The sequence below is a fragment of the Accipiter gentilis genome, chromosome 4, assembly GCF_929443795.1.
Source record: "Accipiter gentilis chromosome 4, bAccGen1.1, whole genome shotgun sequence".
Lineage (NCBI taxonomy): Eukaryota > Metazoa > Chordata > Aves > Accipitriformes > Accipitridae > Astur > Astur gentilis.
The window spans coordinates 4,830,156-4,849,599 of NC_064883.1; the positions used below are offsets into that span (position 1 = coordinate 4,830,156).

The 19,444-nt window shown below is 42.0% G+C and overlaps 1 protein-coding gene across 4 annotated transcripts in view; it reads right to left on the bottom strand.

Moving 5' to 3' along the window:
- RARB (retinoic acid receptor beta) overlaps positions 1 to 19,170 on the bottom strand; it is a 336,747-nt gene extending 317,577 nt beyond the window's left edge. The window contains exons 1-2 of one of the 4 annotated variants that reach the window (XM_049798659.1): positions 19,100 to 19,170; positions 9,389 to 9,469 (exon numbers count right to left, since the gene is read on the bottom strand). The gene's annotated coding sequence lies outside the window, so the exon portion shown is untranslated. Of the gene's footprint in view, positions 1 to 9,374; positions 9,470 to 18,121; positions 18,140 to 19,099 lie in introns of those variants that run through there. The other 3 variants (XM_049798658.1, XM_049798661.1, XM_049798660.1) reach the window with 3 other exon arrangements.
- Positions 19,171 to 19,444: the final 274 nt, after the last annotated feature.

Consider the following 19,444-nt stretch of genomic DNA (forward strand, 5'->3'; position numbering starts at 1 on the left):
ACACTACATCACTTAGTGCTGCAGTTTGTCAGGTAACCACCACTCATGCACAAGTCCCAGCATCTTTGATGAGAGGGAAGGCAGCATGCAAGGGTTTTGCCTTGCACTGCATTTTATCATAACTGAGAACTGAGGAACAATTTGAACTTGGCCTTTAAAAACAACAATAGATAAATAACTGGAAACGAAGGAAGTGCAGGAAAGCTACATGACAGATAAATGGGACTTTTATAACATTGCATATTGTAAAGTTTGCCAGAATGTGTTGAAAGAAGAGCCAGTTAAAAATCACATCCTGCTGCAGCTGTCCAACTTTATAGCCAAAACGTTCATATTAATTCCATTAAACAATTAGAGAATGAAATCCAAAATATTATTACAAGTATGTTGGCTTGACACTGTATTTTTTTCCAGATTTAATAACAGATACAGTACTCTCAACTTCAAAGGGTGATGAACTTATACAAATTGTGGGTATTTGCACCCTCAGGGCCACAGAGCAGTTGTCCTATGGAAAACCTACAAAACCTAAACATTTCTGACAGACATTTTAGAAAAGAAAGAAAGGATATTCTAGTAGTTATGGAACTAGCCTGACATTTAGGGGATCTCAATTTAATTTCCTTGTCTGCCAGACTTCCCTTCGTAATCCCAGACACCGCAAATCATTTTCCTTACCCTACTTTCTCATCTTTAGAATGGAGAAGACCATTTAAATACCTGAATCAAGCAAGTTTTAAAAATATCCTTTTCTTCTATTTTTTTTTTTTTCCTCAGATAGAAAGTCACCTGAAAGCTCAGTCTTCCAAAGGCTTAGACTCTATGCTGCTGCATGTCTTGAAATCAAGAAAACTATTTATAAGTAACACACCTTATATGTTGCAGGTCTTAAAGCCACTGGAGAGCCTTCCATTTCAAAACTACTGCTCTGTGATAAGAAAAGATACAGAAGAATGAGCACTGGGGAAGTTAATAAACAAAATGCATTCATGGCCCATTACTTCAAATAACTTTACTATATAAATAGTCCACTCATAAAATAATGGCCTCAATTAACGTTTAATTCTCACACAATGCATTTGTAATGTACCACAGGGATTAAAAGTTCTGCATGAATATCACTATTCTAGAAGTGCCACAACTTACAAGAGAAGTACTGATATAGTTTCCACTTGATTAAAAGCAGTTCCTAGTCTTTCCCCACCGTGCTTCTCTACTAGGCCTCCTTGTCCCAGAAGAATTACAAGAAAAGAGACTCTACTACGTGTGGGAACTCCCAATCTGCTAGCTGATGATGATCTTCAGCCTTGGTCTGAAAACTCATAAGCACACTAGTGCAGCACAACTGCAGAGGAGAAAGCTCAGAGGTCCCACCACCCTGGGAGGTGTGGTTTGAGACTGTTCGGGAAGCAAGTGATGAGAATTCTCTGTCTTAAGTCCATGCTTCGACCCTTTTCACAACAAGGTGGAACAAAGCAAGTTTTCTGAGACACCCCTGCCCCCATCAGCTAAAAAAAATGCCAGCACTGCCACAGCAGGGACAAACACTTGAGGAGAAGACCAAGGCAACAGTGGAAGAGTCCTTCTGACTTTATGTGGACATTCTGACAGCGTCATGTGCTACAAGGGCAGCTGCGATGCTTCTAACTTGATAGATCTAAATGTCGTGTGAAAGACCTCCCCTCACTCAGCCATCTTAGTGTTTTCCAATCTAATGCATTCTCTTTTAGCACAGAAAATTAAGTTAACTGGGAAAGAGAGTATCTTTGTAATATGTGGTTGCTTTTATCCTGCAACACAATGACTGAGCATTGATGATATGATAACTCAGTCAATTAATCAAACACCAACAAAACACATTCTAACAATGACTGCTGCATTCATGGTGTCATTTTAGGAACTGACTCCAGTACACACAGATATTTTTTTTGTCCCATGGGTTTGACCTGAATCCTAATGAAATTAACTGCTAGAAGAAACCAAGCCAGTACAAGCTACCAGCTTTCAGGGCATGCTGCAAAACCTGCTGAAAAAGCCAATAAATGCATCCCCTACAAGCCAGAAAGAAGGCCAGAAAGCTCCTGGAAATCTGAAACGGACCTCACTGTGCTTTGATGAAGTAGTGCTTTGATGGTGAAGTGATGGATTGAAAAAATATTAAGAGTTAGTATAAGACAGAGATCTAAATATAAAATCCTGCCAACACCTATTATGCTCAAAATGTATTTAGGGTTATGTTAGGACTTCTGCCTGGGGGGTTCATCTAAAGCATGAAAAAAAAAAAAAAAAAAGACCTAATTCGAAGAAAATTAATTATACAAAAAATAAATAGCTGCTTTTCAGCTATTATTTTCCTTGCAAGTATTGTCTTATTTTAAATTTATTGTTAATACAGTATGTTAGCAGTTGTCCCTAATAAGCTCTGCATACATCCAAGAAAACTGCATACACTGACAAAGACGCTTCCACTTTTGCACAACACATGGCTTTTTTATATATGTTCTCTCTTGAAAACTACTCCCTCACAAAATGAAAATTCAGCAGAATCTCTAATAGCTTTCATATTTCAGTCTAATAGGTAGCGTGGCATTGCACTGCCACCCACCTTTGCTACAATATTGCACAGCACATTTAACAGACATTTGCTTCCTTCACACAGTCCTTATGTGCAGCTTCTGCAGGACCTTAGTATTAACATTTAACAGAGTCTATGAGCATAAAGCACATTTATGAACACCTGCTAGAACATTTTATTTGCCTTAAGAGTTTTATTATAACTGTTAAATTTTCTTGCTATGCTTTATGGGCCAAATCCTGGTCCAGTTTTAGCCTAAACTCCCATTGACTTCAACAGGAAGCAGATTTGATTGTATGTGGGTTTCCATACAAATTCAATACAGCTTTGAGCAAAATGAGATCGCTGCTAAGCACAATACTGGCCAGAAAAAGCCAGTGCCTAGGAGCTCTAAACAAAACCACTGAACCCAGCCTCCAAATAGAATTAAAAATAATAAAAGAAAATAAACCCCACACCCACAAGTCTGTAACCCTCACGCTGCATTACAAAACCTCACCGACTCTGAGGCTGGAAGTGCAAGGCATACAGGTGTCCCCCATCCACAAAAGCCAACGGCCTCCACGCCTCCACGGTGGGATGTTCTACCATCAGCTACTCCCTCTCGGGTCTCTCGCTGATGCTCCCGTCACCAAAATCTTTGTCCTCTGCGTTAAAGGCAGCAAAGGCCAGAATCTGGCCACGTCCGCATCAATCTCCTCCTCTGACACATCCAGACAGTCACAGCCCTCTGCGACGAGACAGGACGGCCTGGAACAAAGCGCACAGAGCCAGAAGGTGTAGCTGGGGAGCAGTCCAAGGAAGATGTTGCAGAGGAAGCCATGCCAGGAGCCTGACTGTTCTGAACGTGTTCTCTACAACTGCTCTCCTTTGACAGAGTTTTACCATCATTACTGGAAATGTTCGTAACAGCCCTGCTGGTGAGACTGAATGTGACTACATACAAGCAAGCAACATGGCTCCTTGCAGCTGTGAGCACTCCACGAAGTCTGCTTGGAACTCCTCTAAGGGGACTGAAGCTCATTTGAAAACACATAGGCATTACTTTGACCACCGCTATAGAAAGCCCTGAAATACTCAAGACAGACAGCTAGTAAACAGTAGACAATGCCGCAATGCCACTTCTGTTTCACAAAAGCTTGATGGTAAATGCTTGATTCAATGCATACTATTAAGCCCCCCAAAATCAAAACAATTATAAAAGTGAAATTATAGACACAATGATGAATGGCGACAGATGAAATGTTAACAGATCTAGCACCATACACAAAAATCATTGATTTTCCTTGATTACTACTTAGGTGATCAGAGTGTATGAGGTCCTAGTTGCCTGCTTGCTCTGGATTTTATTAATGCTCCAATATCAGACACCCAATTTGGAAATCAATGCTTACTTCATCATTTTTCTCTGAAGGATTCTATTATTCACCATTGATTTAACAGAAATGAAAGGCTTACCATTAACAAGACCCAGCTGCTGACACTTCTTAGATGAATTATTGAACTTCTAAAAGTGAATTAACTTAACCATCACCAAGACTTATTGTCTGATGTTTCTCATACAAAAGTCAGTGTATTTATAATTACAGAACCAAGTAGTCGAAAGCAGCTTCTTTGCTGCCTCCTTGAACACCCACCAGACACACCAAGGAAAAATTAAGATTTGCAGAGATACAGGGAGGAGTTATGCACCACATACAGTCAGTGAAAGCTTGGTGTCTAACTGCCTTTTTATGCCCTTAATCTTCATCTTCTTTCTAAAACTCAAAGGTACAGGCTGCTTCAAGCTTCAGAAAATAGGAAATCCAATTTATGTCAAGTTACATCTTTTGCCAATGAGATTACCATAGTCAAAGATCCCTAGAGCTGACCATGCCCTGCCAAAAGCCTACAGAAGATGATTATTAATTCCCTTTAGGTACAAAGTGAAGATCCATCTCATGAATCGAGATAAAAGTAGCAAGTATTAGACAACTGCAAGTAGAAGTAGTACTACAACTCCACCCCCAAAAGCAGTGTAAACGTGCAAAGCAGGAGGCCTATGCACAAAATCTGTCATCTGAGCTAAGGGCTATCCGCTCAGAACACAAACCCATCATGCCCATTTTCCAGTCTAAAAAGGACTATGCATCGCCCAAGGTGAATCGAGTTCCTCATAGAAGAGCTTTTGCTCTGCAGATTAGAACCTAATGAAAGTCCAATACCAAGAAAGAACAGGGTCGGAAGGGCACTTCATCAGACTGGCCTCTGTGTTGTAATCCTATGAATTAACTTCAGCCTCAAATACTACGCATTCATAGTGGGTACACTGCTAATAATGCTATTCATCATTGACAAGTGGTGATAAAAATCTTGAGTGTCAACAGTGTAACACCACCCAGCCACACTGGTCTATAAACAACTTACTGTCAAACGCACAAGGACTTGTGCTAAGCAATATGCTATCCTTATGCCTCAGGTTAGCAGGACCACAGCTGTCTAGCGGCATATCAAGAACAACTGTTCAGCTATTAGAACTAGTGAACATTTCAGGTCTTACTAGACTTCTTGCTATCTGTACTACCTGGCTGAATACACTTTCAAAATGCTGTCTCCTTTAGCATTCACCACACTTGCAGAGCTCAGCTTGATTATACTTACCTCTGTAATTGCTCCGAAGTCTTCAGCTCACGACCAAGTTGAGACCGTCATGAAATCCACTCAGAACGTCTTCTGGATTAATAACACAAATTTCTGCCTTTTATGCTAGGATGATGAGATAGCATACCTGCTCTATCCTTTTCACACAAGCTGAAAGTCAACGACTGCCCAAAATCGCTAGAGTGTCTTCTCAGAGCCCTCAATGGATTTGACTGTTTGCACGCTGCTAGAGGCAAAACATCTGGGCCTTTTTCACTAGGGTTCGTATCTGAGGAGGATATGCTTAGAGCAAACCAATCTCTTCTTGAGTACTGTATTTCTCCTTCCCAAATCCCTCCATCTGTTTTAACTCCTATCTTACTGGAACTAACTTTTTAAAATTCTGCTTACATTGGACAAGAAATTTAAAAATTAGCGAAAATGGGAGGGGAAGAAGCCTGACAGACAGAGCCTCCCAGATCTTAAGTCTTACTGTCTCAGAAAAACAGGCCAAAATCGTGAAATTATGATTATGTTGAGAATATTTAGGTACCCCAATTTTTCGACATGCCTCTTCTCTATAAAATAACACTTTTGAAATGGACGCTGGCTGGCCACCCGATATCTGCATAAAACACATCTCAGCAAGTAGGTTATAATAACTTTTTAAAAAAAGACATGGACATTGGCATGTTTCCTGCCCTTCTTGCACTCATTTTTTCCAGTATTTCCCACATTGTGAAATACCTCTTAACATTATAAAGACAGAGCAGATTGCAAAAGTGCTCCTAGTGGTTCCAATGGGAGTAACGTGGTCAGAATCTGGCATTCAATAAAGTTTCCATTTCTACATAGGTTTCATTTATTTTTCAGTTTAAAAATAAGACCATATTTTGGCATGTAACTAGAGCTGCTCCTACAACGCAAAAGAAATAACACTGCTGGCGAGCCTCAGAGCTGTTCCGAGACAAAACTGTGTTGGCAGAACTTTTAGAAAATTTCTTTTTGACTAGAGGCAGAATTCAACACCAGCATAAATGGGAGAAACTTCACTGAAATCAATCATGTTAAACATGCTTACTTATTGCAGGTCTGAATCTGCATTAAGTTTATATAACGCAAATATATTTAGCTGACATGGAATTTAAATTCTGTTGAACCAATTCTGTTTATCTTCTACATGTATATAACAACTTAGCATCAAATTCTATGAATACTTCTGTGAACAGTTTTTCCTCACACACAAATGCCACCAAGCTATTTACTAAATACCATGACCATGCCACACATCTTTTAATGTAACAGTTAACCAATTCAGGTGGCTAGGATATGATCAAATTACAGTTGCAAGATCTATATTCCTGCATCAGTTACAGACACAGAAAAAATAACATAAATCTGACATTTCACAACTTCTGAGGGTTTGATTTTGCAACCTACTTTCTAAAATACCTTTTCTGCACGTCATACCCAAGGTTTTTTTAGAGCATGAATAAGTTAACCAATACGCAGCATTGCTCCTTCAACACAGATCACAGCAAGATTTGATTCTCAACTTCACTATAGCACAGACAACCACGAAAGTATTCAGGTACCTGGACATAGGTGTCCATGTCCTTGGATATCCAGGATACAGCTGGAACATGGATGCAACAAAGAACTTAAAAGGAAATATGCACCATTTTAGATCAGCTATTAAAAGCAACTGAATTGAGTCCTTCTTGCCAGAGAGAGAGAAAGTTGTCGTGATATCAGGCTGCTGAGGTAAGCTTATGGGTTTGAGGAAGGGGTTACAGTAAGGCCCTCTTTTTTTACCTCCTACCCAGGAAATGCACATTGTTCATTCTTACTGTGAAAGCAGAGTGGGCAACAGGAGCATTAAATCGGGTACCACAGGCAGGCTTCAACAGATACACGGAAGCAGGGTAACTAAAAACCTAGCATTTTCCAATGGGTACTGTTCCTCCCCTTCTTTACTGATTGAGTAATCCCAACTTTGGGAAAGCTCATGATTCTGGCAAGGTGATAACTTTTTCCTAATGAACACAGGTTAGAGAAGAGAAACTGATTTTTAAACTTCCATATCTTATCAGATCTCAACAGAATTTCATTGGTTTAGAAAAAGACATTGAAATTGTTTGAGAATTATCATCTTGCCAAATAGCAAGATCTGCTGCAAACAAAGGAGGTCTAAGATCATCTCAAAGAAAAAGCAATACAGAGCTTAAAGACATAAACATTTCTAAAGCCAAGTTCTAAGAACAGGTTACTTAGCCTATGGTTGACTGGACCTTAAATGCAGGTGCACTTAACTAAAAAGCTTCACTGTTTTGTTTAGCTTTTTTTTTTTTTTTTTAAACTGTGCTTTTTTTAGCCTGCTAAACTGTTACTGAAGATAAAAATGACAAAGAATCATAAATTGGATTTACTTACCTTCAGATTCTTAAGAATTTGTATCCATTGTACCATAATGCACAAACTGCTTCAAATAATTCAGCTAAGCACATTTGCAACACTTGATTGTAAAAGTCAGGCTGCCTACACATAAGGTATCTTTTCAATAAAATGTAATGCTTATTTTAGATGTTTACTGACTTAAAACAATTCAACAAATATGAAGAAATATAAGAGGTGATAATTATATGTTCAGACCACAAATTAATGTGATAAATTTGATCATGAATGTAATTAATACATTGAACAGATAAGTAGAGTTAGAGCTTCAAATAAGCTTAATATGCAGCTACTTTAGGACTGAAATTCCACCCAGAGTTCTGAGAATAAATTACACACTTTTTTTTTTTTCAGTGTAGCATGCCTACAAATTAGTGTCACAAAAATCATCAAATCTTCAGGAATTTAAGGCCAATTTGCAACTGAGTATAGGAAGACATGATAATCATCTTTTTTACTTCCACAGTGGAAATAATGTACTACAGGTGTTTCAGAAAGACTTTGATTTTTTAAAACAAGCAGTCTCTTTCTTTCCATATGTTACCAAGTCTAACAGAGGCACATTTTTATTTAGGCTAAATCATGCCTTACGGGACACACTTACAAGGAAGAAAGGACATGCAACTGGCATTTGAGACATATTGCCAGCACAGAGCTGCCAAAAGCACACAGCAGGGAGCATGTTTTGGCTATCATGAGCAGAATAAGCATGCACTCCTTAACCACTGCCAGATGGCATTTGTTTCCAAATACAGAATGCTCACTAGGCAGTTTGGAGACTGGACATACTCCTAACCTTAAACTATGCTCCCATAAAAATGCGCTGCTGAGATACCTCATTAACCATGCCTGCCTCCTAGCTTACTGCCAAATGAGAAAGACTGAATGACACAGAAAAACCATACATTTCTCCCTATGCACAAAAAAGTACTTAAAGTATATCCTAACATATTCTGGTGCTTACAGCAAGAAAGAGATTTTTTTAAGAGTTGGAAGAAGCTTCTGCCAACATCTCAAGAAGCAGAAGCACTGTCACTATTCCATTATACACCAATAGAAAAAGTGAAATCCAAAGACACAGAATACCAAGAAAACACAGCAATGAACAGCAAGAGTGACTGGCACTGTGATTATAAACTATACTATCATGTTTAATACAACCTCTAGCAATCCTCACAACAGACACTCCCTGCTTTATGTGCTGGGGCAGATTTGTAGGTAGAAGATTAATGTCCCCCTCCATCTGCTAATGACTATATAGGTCCCCTGGGCTTTGCACCAAGGGTACTTTGCCCTTAGGATGAAACAAGAAATGGGAATTTGTGTTCATTTCTACATGTGCCTACTATTTCCAGCAACACTCCCAATTGCTAAATGTGTATTATCTCAACTTTATCTACCAAAAACATATTTTATCATGGTAGTTCAACTATGATTCCAATTAGATTTTCAAAGAGATCAGTTAAAAGGAGAACAAATCAACAGGGGGGCACTTTTCACTTTTAAAGTGCTTACCTGACACAGCCTGCATTGGTATTTTCCCTGTAAGTACTCTATCCATTAACTTTTCACTACATTTTCAAAGTGACTCCACTCTTTTGGATTTCCCTATCACTGATAGGCTGCTGTCATGGACTGAACTACCAGAGACTGCCATGAAAAGGAGAGGGCACTAATTAAAGTCCTCATTTCCTTCAGGGGATTCTGTGAGTGGATTTTAACTTACCCCTGTAACTGTACCTTTGCTCCTGAGAACTGGAGGCAAGTCAGAGGGAGCTTGACACCAGAGTGGTCTTCACGGACCTAAGCCAGTTTGACATCCTGGAAGAGTAAGGAGAAAGGGCAGTTACGAAGCGAAGCTTTGAAGGAGTAAGACAAACATACTCATGACCAGAACAACGATACTCAGGACAAAATCAGGGAAGACCTTAATGCTACCTCCAATATAGACAAATGACAAATCAAAACCAGAGCCCTGCTTCACTGAAGTCTCTGAATGAGCGCGTCTCAGGTTCATGACATGCTTCCTTTCTTCCTCTTCCCACTGAGCACCCCTATCAATTGCAACTCTGACCCTCTCCCCAGTTCCAGCTCAAGGAAGAAGCAGATGTCTATGCCAAAATTCCCTGTGAGCACCCAAGGGAATTCCAGGACTGGTCAACTGTGTTTGCAGTAACACTGAGCACACACAATTAACTTCTCCCAGTTAAGTCAACTTAACTTGGGAGGGGGAAAAAAAAAAAAAAAAAAAAAAAAGCTGAAACACCTCTGCAGCTGAACCACTGACACAAGAAAATTCTACTCCCTTTTCAAAAAACGGAAATGTGATTTCAATAACATGGCCTCTACCATCCTTTTGATGCAGCTAGGCACTGTTTCTGTCAACCCACTCCTGCCCAACAAAAAAAGCAGGACAAGAGAGAAAGAAGTCAAGAGAGAAAAGAAAAAAGAAAAAAAGAAATTGCTCTGTACTGGCCTTTTTCATCTTCCACTGAGAATTGCCTGGTCTCAGACAGACTCTACCAGAGTGCAGGAACTGCAGCCACAAAAGACAATTCGTGTCTCTCTTCCCACACCAGCAGCACAAAACAGTGAGTGTTGAACTAACAAAGCGCCCCTGCCTGTCTAGCCCTTAGTGCTCCTAATATTACTTTGAAAACACTTCTCTACTGGCTTCCCAAATCAGGAAATGGTCTAAATCAAAGATAGACACTTAACATTGTCAAAATTGGTTGTAAAATCCAACCAAAAGACCCAGACTGATTTTGTATAAAACAGCAGATCTACCAGCAAAGCTATTTCTGTATCACAATCTTGTTAGAACCAGCAGAGCTGCTCCCGTATTTCTGATCTGAATCTAGTGGTATTTGGCCTTTTTCTTATGCTTCCTCAATAACAAATCATGCATTTCAGCTTTCATTTAAAAATTAAAGAAATCACCTTTCCCTTTTATATGTGTACAATGCTGGAAAACACACCCTGAGTATGATGTAAATACACAGAGCAGATAAAAGGGATTCAAAATTGCTAGTATCTCCTGATTACTAAGTCACTCTCAGGTCCTTTTGGAAGCCTTAGAGTTGAAAAGCTTGAATCTCAATGCTAATATATAAATATACATATATATATATTGTTAAGAATATTAAAGACAAAAGCAGGACTCAAGGAAGGTAAGGGCCAAAGCAAAAAAACGCAGCTTCCCTTCCCTGTTGGGTGTACAAGGTATCGTATCTCCTGCCCGATACCCTTTTGAGCAACAGCCTGTTCTCCTTAACATGCCTCCTCGATTCCCATCCTGTGGCCTGAACAGGTAGGCAGCCCCTGGAGAGAAAAGCCTCTGAAGTCTATGCATCCTACGGAGTGCCGACAGCAATCATTCAAGCTTTTATACAAGCCCATTGTACCTCTGCAGGAAGGCCAGGCTCAGCGTGGCCCACAGAGAAAATACAGCAGCCTGGATTGAGAGTATCTACTTACACTGCTGCTGATTATATCTATATATATAGATATGTATATACTGTCTCCCCACAGTCTTTCTGAAAAGCTGAACAAGAATTTTAACTTTTAAGACTGAATACAGCTAGCATATTTAACTCAAGTACTGGTAAAAGGCATTTAATGTCATTTGCAACAAAACAAGCAGATAATTGTTTTGGGGAGGAGCGGAGGAGCGGGGGGGGGGGGGGGGGGGGGGAGTGGGGGGGGGTGGCTACTGTGGATATGTTCCTCCCTTCTTCTCCCACAAGTAAGCATGTATGCACACAGACATACAGCATAAGAAATAAACTTGTTCTCCACTACTGAATTTTCCAATTTGAACATATAGGCATCAATATATAAAGTTAATGTTATTTCAGTGAGATACTGCTTGAGCAAATACTGCTGGCAGAATTACAACTCACATAACATAGATTATTTGGTCATCACTAACTCGAGGAGAAACTGAAGTCTTAAGGCCAAATCTATGGGGATTCCTGGTGATGTCATTACGACCTCACACCAGATGCCCAAGACAAGAAGTGCTGATATTTTGTCTGCCTTAGCACAAACTTAGTTCTGAGAAATATGAAACAACTCTTTGAGAAAAACAGCCCATCTTATATCCAAGCTGTATATTACAAAACACAAATGGTCAAACATGATGCCACAACTAACAACAGTGAGCCCCTCCATCAACGAGAGAACTCTCATCACATCAGGACCAAAGGACATGACAACAATCAACCTTAGAGAGCTTCATTAGTCACTCAAAAAAAAGAATGAAAAAAGGCACTTTTTTTACTACACCAAACTATAACAGCCATTTCAAATTTAGTATGTGTTACATACCTTCCCAGACTTGTGAAGAACTCACCTACACAAACCACAGCCACGTCCAGCAAAGACTACCACCTGACATGCCTTACATTTATTTGCCAGAGCTATTCTCAACACACAGCAGCAAGACTGTGACTAGTCACGGCAGCAGCGCGGTGCAGAAGCATTTTGCCCCACGGACAGTTCAAACTTGTTCCTTTTGCACGTGCACTTTACAAAATAATTTTTATTCTAAACTATGTTGGCTGTGAGTACTACACAAAGGGCTCCTCTGATGCCGCAAACAAATAGCTCTTCCCTTCTAAGAATGTAATTAAAAAGACTATTCAGCATAACTCTTAGGATACTTATTTTCTCTGTGGGAAATCTTCTTACAGAATCAGAATAATTTAGGCTGGAAAGGACCTCTAGAGGCCATGTCCTCCAATTCCCAGTCAAAGCAGTGCTGATTTCAAAGTAATATCAAGCTGTTTAGAGTCTTGTCCAGCCAAGTTTTTACATCTCCAAGGGCAAATCTCACAATCTCCACAGACACCAGGTCAGAGCGTAACCATTCTCATTGTTAATTTTTTTTTCGTATGCCCAGTCAGAATTTCCCCATTTCAATGTGTGACGACTGCACCTCATCCTTTCTCTATATGCCCCAGAGAAGGGCATCTCTCTCTGTTCCATAACAGCCCATCAGGAAATGGAAGGCAGCAATTCACCTTCATTTTCTTATCTCCAGGCTGGGCAAATGCACATCCCTCGGCATCTCCTTGTATGCCACGTGCTCCAGCCCCCAACCACCTGAGCAGCCCTCCTCTGGGCTCTCTCCAGTTTGTTCCTTCCTTTCTTGCACTGGGGCCAAAGACTGGACACAGCAATATTCCAGAACAGCTTCATCAAGAGTAATAGTCACCCCCCTCAACCGGGTGGCCACGCTCCTGCTCATACAGGTCAGCGTGCCATTAGTCTCCATTGCTGCAAGAGCACAGTGCTGAATCCGATTCAACATTGCTTTTTAATCACTATATACTTTTATTCCTGCAATTCTCATACCCTAAGGATAATGGGTTAGAAGAAAGCAAGTGATGTGGGTGGACACCGAATATCCCTTGGGCAATACTATAATATAAACAAGAAGCTAATGTTGTATCTAATATTCTTTGTGAAAAACTTACAAAGAAAAGAAGTAGGGCATGATCTTATAGCCACGGAGGTCAACCCAAATTTTGCATGAGAAATGGGGTATTGCCATCCTATCTTAAGCAGTAAACTTGCAAATCAGTACAGTAAACCTGAAAATTACTCCATTTCTTTTTCTGACAAATTTTTAAAGGGAAATATTTTAGCTAAAATATTAACATCTACTGATGGCTGAAGCAAGGTGGCTGCTCTGAGTTAAAACTCTTGAAACTATTTACGAAAATGCAGCAAAGCCTTTCACATATTTCACCTTGATCATACAGCATTGCTTTACAGGTCTCCTGACATACAGAGCAACATCAGCTACCTTACTTTCTGATCTCAGAGCAAGTCTGAGGATGACCTCAGAGGAGCAGCACAAAGGATTCAACAGGAGAATGCACTGCTTTCATGAGTGGCATCTTAGATCACCTAAACAGAGATCAATCTGGAACAGCATTTTTTACAGTGACCAAACAAAGAAATATCTACATTTACAGAAAACTGAATGTGCTTTAGAATATAGCTACACAACTTCCCGCAGCTGACCCCAGAAAAAATAAAAGACATATGATCTGTAACTTCCTTTAACTTTTCTTTGAACTCTAGATGGAAAGCTTTAAAGAGCAGGATTTTCTTATTAGTTACTTCTGAGATTTTTGCTAAATTAAATTTCCAAATAGTATCTACTGCTAAAATATTTACATGTACCAATACCATGGGTTCTCTTAAAGAAAAACAATTTCTTACCATTATTTCGAGATAGGGTGTACTGTATTACTTTGATGAAATGCGCCACTCACTTGACATCATTAATTCCAAAGCATCTGCAGAGAATCTAGACATAGGTTAAACAGTTACAAGAGGAAGGAGATGTGAGAAAAGGAAGATGCGTTACCTGTACTGAGCTAGACAGCAATCCTCCTGGTCTGGCAGTGCAAAGCATGCCCTTGCAGGGGGTGAATCAGGTTTCATTCAGAGACCCAAGGAAGGCAGCTTTCTATAGAACTTCATAGGATGCTTCCCATATGCAAGAATGGGTTTAATAAAGATTCAATTTATCATTTATTTAAAGCTTGTCTTCTATTACTTTGCTACATATTGCTGCCGCAGGGAGCAGCTTTTTCATATCTGCCTAGATAAGAGCTAAAACCTCCAGAATCATGACTGCCAAATACTCCAACAATAATCAGCAGCCCTAGACCCTAAGATTATGCTGTGCAAGTTCGAAACCTGCCCCCTTAGCAGCTGCAGAAGTTTCACCCGAGAGCATGAAATATGTTTTAACATATACACATAGAAATATTTATACACATGCACACGTGTGTATATTCATTTGTGTATACCGTAAGCAGAATTCTGCATATTACAGACCTATCCAAAGTAAATAAGCCTTCAGCAATTTAATAACAGTAGCAGACATAGGTGTCTCTAATATTCTACATCCATGAAAGAAAAGCCATGGCAAACATACCAGAGCTGATGCCTAGTGGTGGTGTTAATGGCACCTCTGCAGTGAGCCTGTGGCAACTCTGGCAATGCACGTGCTCCCAGCGCCACACCGCCGTCTATCAACTCCCCATGCCAGCCTACTAAACAAACGGGAGGCAAGCTGTAGCACTGCACAAGAAGTAAAAGAGAAACTGGAGCCTCTCCCAAGAGAGGCCCCTCTGCCTGTACCCAGCATGAACGCACGCATCGGCACAGGATTCAACTCCGGTCTGAAGTTCTACACGTAACCTGGAACAGTTTTGCCATCACTTGTCTAATAAGGACAAAACCCACTCTATGTGCAAAGCTTTTTAACGCCTCCAAGACTGGCACGTTTACTTCTCCAGGTTTGTTTTCTTTTCCCCTTCATTCTATCCTCTCCATTTAGCTTACATAGAGACCACCTCCAGAGTGCCATGCTAATTAGCAACAGCTTGCCCTCTATATTAAAAACAAAAATAGCGCCTCCCCCCCCCCAAAAAAAAAACTAGTGAAAAGGGAAACTGAATGAGCTCATATGCATTTCATCATTTCACTAATTTTGGCATATTTTAATTCTATCTAAATAATTTTAATTCTGATCTGATCAGCAGATTTGCCATAACTGCTGAAAAATAAAGTCATAAGTTAGACATGTGATATGGTAGGGTCTATTGCCCTACAGACTTGCTATGAAGCTCTACAAAAATAAATATATATGGCTGTAATCAAAGCTGACAATAATAAGCTCGCTGCATCAGAATATAAGAAAGAGCTGAACAGTAGAGAAAAGTTATGCTGGTGTAGAAAATAAATTCAAAAACCTCCAAAGTATTACTTCAACAAACTAAATAAATATTTAATAAAATGAAGTTCTTTTTGCTTTCACTAACATGAGCAGCTCCTAAAAAAAAAAAAAAAAAGAGTATTCCTTATAGGTAAATGTCTATTCTACAAATTCTCTACACTTTCCTGGATTTCATTCAGCTTTTTCCCAGTGGACCTAATTCTGGTTTTTTATGTCTGTACGTCCTACATGTTCAGCATTTTCCAATCTATCTACCTTGAATATGAACTAAACTATAGATTACAGAGAATAAAAAGTTAAATGACTCTTCAACTCTTAAAGACTTCCCAGTATTGTAGCAAATGGAATACTGCACATTGCTTTGAAGGAGGGAAAAACGATTTAACTGTCATTTCATCAGTATCTTGGGACTCAAAGATTGTCTCCTATAATATTGAATATTTAATTATAGCACAACCTACAAAGAAACAAAATTTGACATTATTTTTCCCCAATATCTTGCCTAAGCTTTAACAACAGTTTGCACTTACAATATGCATTGTAATAGACTCCATTATTATAATTAAGATCAGCTAAGCTATATTAGGGAATTTCAATAGCTACTGTCTCCTTCTAACATATAAACAAAGAGAGAGCCAATAATATTCAAAGGCAACAGATTTAATGCAGATAACTTATGGAGTTCAATGCTACAAGATATTAACAGGCAAGAACGTATTAAACCCGCACATGTAAAGGAACTGTTAGCTGAGAAGGGTTAGGAGAAACTTCCACCATGACAAAAAGCACACGGTAACTGCTAGCAACAGTTGGACGACATTGGCTGGACTTCGTATTGCATCCCACTGAGGAGTGGCAGCTTTTTAAATCGTCTCTGATAACACATACTAGGAGGATCACACCCTGGGGTGCAAAGTAGTGGAAAATTAGATCCTTGTCTTGAAAATACCGGCGTTTCACACAAGAAATACAAGTATTAGCACAGATCTGGTTGAATCTGCTTGCACCTCTGATTTTACACGTGTAAATCCACAGAAGTCAACAGGGACTTTGTGCATACTACATACCTCTCCCACCATATCCATATAGATAGAAGTGTGAAAATGCATGGTCCCTTTCAGGCACATCTGGCTCAAACTCCTACTGTACACACCTATGGCCACCTCATAATTGGGAATTTGCTAGAATAATTCATTTCATTCTACAGAAATGTGGATATATGAGAATATTGAGCCATCTATACTTTGCCCACAGTAGAGACCCATTACCCCTAAAATGAGCTAGTATCGATTAACGACTTTTGCTATGCATACAGACAAAAACTACTTCAGCAGAACACCAGAAAGGCATCATGGTGAAGCAGTCTCTGGTCAATCCTACCTGGAGAGAAACTGATTTTCAAGTGTAACAGAGATGCTTTACCGTACTGCTATTGGGGTGAATTAGCCTGAAAATGCAAGTGGACTGCAAGACCCCTCAGCTCTGCAAGAAGGTGCAGAAGAAAATCAGACAAGATACAAGGTACCCCAAAGTGCAACCGTCTGCTTTGGAGCCAGCCTTTGCACTCTTCACAAGCACCCTTAGTCACAGCATAATGACAAGCCAGGTTGAGGCAGATCCTATACTGGTAACCACTCTCATTTACTCATACTGTGACACTACTATACAAGGACAAATCCTGCAACCCTTCATCATCTAGCAAAATGTATTTTGCTGGAAGCTTACCCACATAAAAAGCGGAGGATCAACCTTCTCTGATCATTAAGTCAGATGCAGACAGATGCTGACACATCAAGCTCTTACCCACGGCTTGGTTCGTACAGGAAAGATTTAATTAATATTCTAAATCAAAACCACTTTTCTTGGTTAAAAACGAAACAAAACATACACCAACTCTAAATGCTCTTATTTTACGAGCAATGTTTTTTTCAGTTTAGCTTCCAACTCTTCCCAAATGACATAACCAGAATGGCAAACAAGTGATGTCCACATAGCAACTTCTACCGCAATGACACAATTGGTCTAAATTTACACTGACACCACTTTACCTTAAATCAGCTTCTCTTACACGCACAGACTCTTGTGCTAGGCATTCAATTCCTTCAGTTAACCATAACGTCATATATAATTAACCTGTGCTTGCTACACTTCCTCATGAGAACTCTTCCAAGAGTAAGAGCCGAAGAACAGTCTCGGTGCATTTTTTCTCTTTGGGCTGTTGCTGTACAGTCCTGGTGGTGGGCACGCTTTGGATCCAGCACAGACCCTGGACAATAATATTTTGTGTCGGTCCATTAAGTATTTTGTTTTCAGAATCCATGCTATCATTTCCTGTGTCTTTTCAAAGCGTGAAGTTAGACTGCGTTTATTGCCAATGATTTAGCCCTTCGTATTTTGTTACGCGTAGCTTGCTAAAATGCTATTGAGCACGTCTCGGCCAAAGGCAAAATATGAACACTATGAAAACGAGCAAAATTCTGCCACAGACTCAAATGACCAAACTGTCACTCTAAATGCAAACAACAACGTACCACTCGAAAATACCAGAACTGCATAAACAGCACTCGCATTACCTCCTCGTACCAGAGCCTGCAATACACGCACACACACACAGCTGAGTCTTCACGTCGCATTTGTTAAGCGCGTATCATTCACTCGCAGGCAGCAGAAGGGATCCTGCAGACCCTCCTCACGCAGCCAGCCTCGCTCACCCGTAAGTAATCCCCGCTCCAGCCACGGAGCTCGCTGCCACCAAGTCCGAACAATGTCCTTCGGCGAGGCAAGAAGGTGGGGTAGCTGTGGAACCCAATTTCCCTTCCAAAAGGGAGCAGAAGAGCCGCCCCTGCACGCCTTCCCGGCCACTTACCGAGTTCCTGAAGTAAATAACTATTCAACGCGCACGAAGACGAAGTAGCCGGCTAGAAGAACCCAGTGCCCACCGTAGCTCTCTCTGCACAGGCATTCCCCTCAGCCAAGCCCACCGTCGGCGGGATTCCGCTTTCCTATTCCGAATCACTTTTTACAGCAAGCGCCGCCAAGGCCCGTTAGCTTCTTTTAAGCAAACCTGTAAACACCACACCAAGTGGGGTTTTTTTTTCCGGCAAAATAACTACTCGCTTATGCAAACGACGGCGAAGAGGACAGCAAGAGACGGCTCCCCAGCGGCAGAGGGGGGGGGGGGGGGGTGTGCTTCGCCCCGGCTCTCGGCTGTCAGGGTCCCGAGCGCAGTTTAGCGCTTCCCACGCACGACTTCGCAAGACCCCGTCGCTCCCTGGCGACGTCTCGGGTGCGCTTTTGTCTGCAAGGGGGAAGGCATAAAGCACCCAGGCACTAACGCGAAATCACAGCCGCGAACGGGCTCGACCCGAAACCAACTACCGCGCCGCCAAGCGCCGCCGGCCCGAGTCCCGCGGAGCGCCGGCGGGAGGACGCGCCCCGCGCTGACAGCGCGGCCGCGCCGCTCCGCGCCCGCCCAAGGGAGTTGGGCCGGGGCAGCGCGGCCCCCGCGTGGGCACGGGCACGCGCGGAAGACGCCGCGGGGGGAGGCGCCGCGCCGGCCGCGGCTGCGAGGGGACAGCCGGCAGCGCGCCCCGCTCTCCTCCCCTCCCCTCCCACCTCTCCCCCGCCGGACGCGGCGCAGCGCGGCGGGAGGGGAGCCCTCCCCAGAGCCGCCGCCGGCTCCGCTTTACCTCCGCAGCCTCCCGCTCCCGCCGCCGCCGCCCCGCCAGTGCAGCCGGCAGCGGCGGCGGCAGCCCCGGACCCCCCGCCCCGCCCCGCCCCGCCCCGCCCCCTGGCGGGGCCGCCGGGGGCTCGCGCGCCCCCTTGCCGCGCGCCGGGGGACGGGGGCGCGCGGGGCTCTTCCCGCCCGCGCGGGTTGGGGGGAGCGGGGAGAAGCGCCCCCTCCGCCATTTTCCCCCCCTCTGAAGGCCGGCGGGGGCAGGGGCGGGGCGGGGCGGGGCGGGGCGGGCAGGGGGGCACGGCCGCTCCCCCGGGCGCTGTCAGCCGCCTCCCAAGTCGGGTAGGAAGACGGTCCC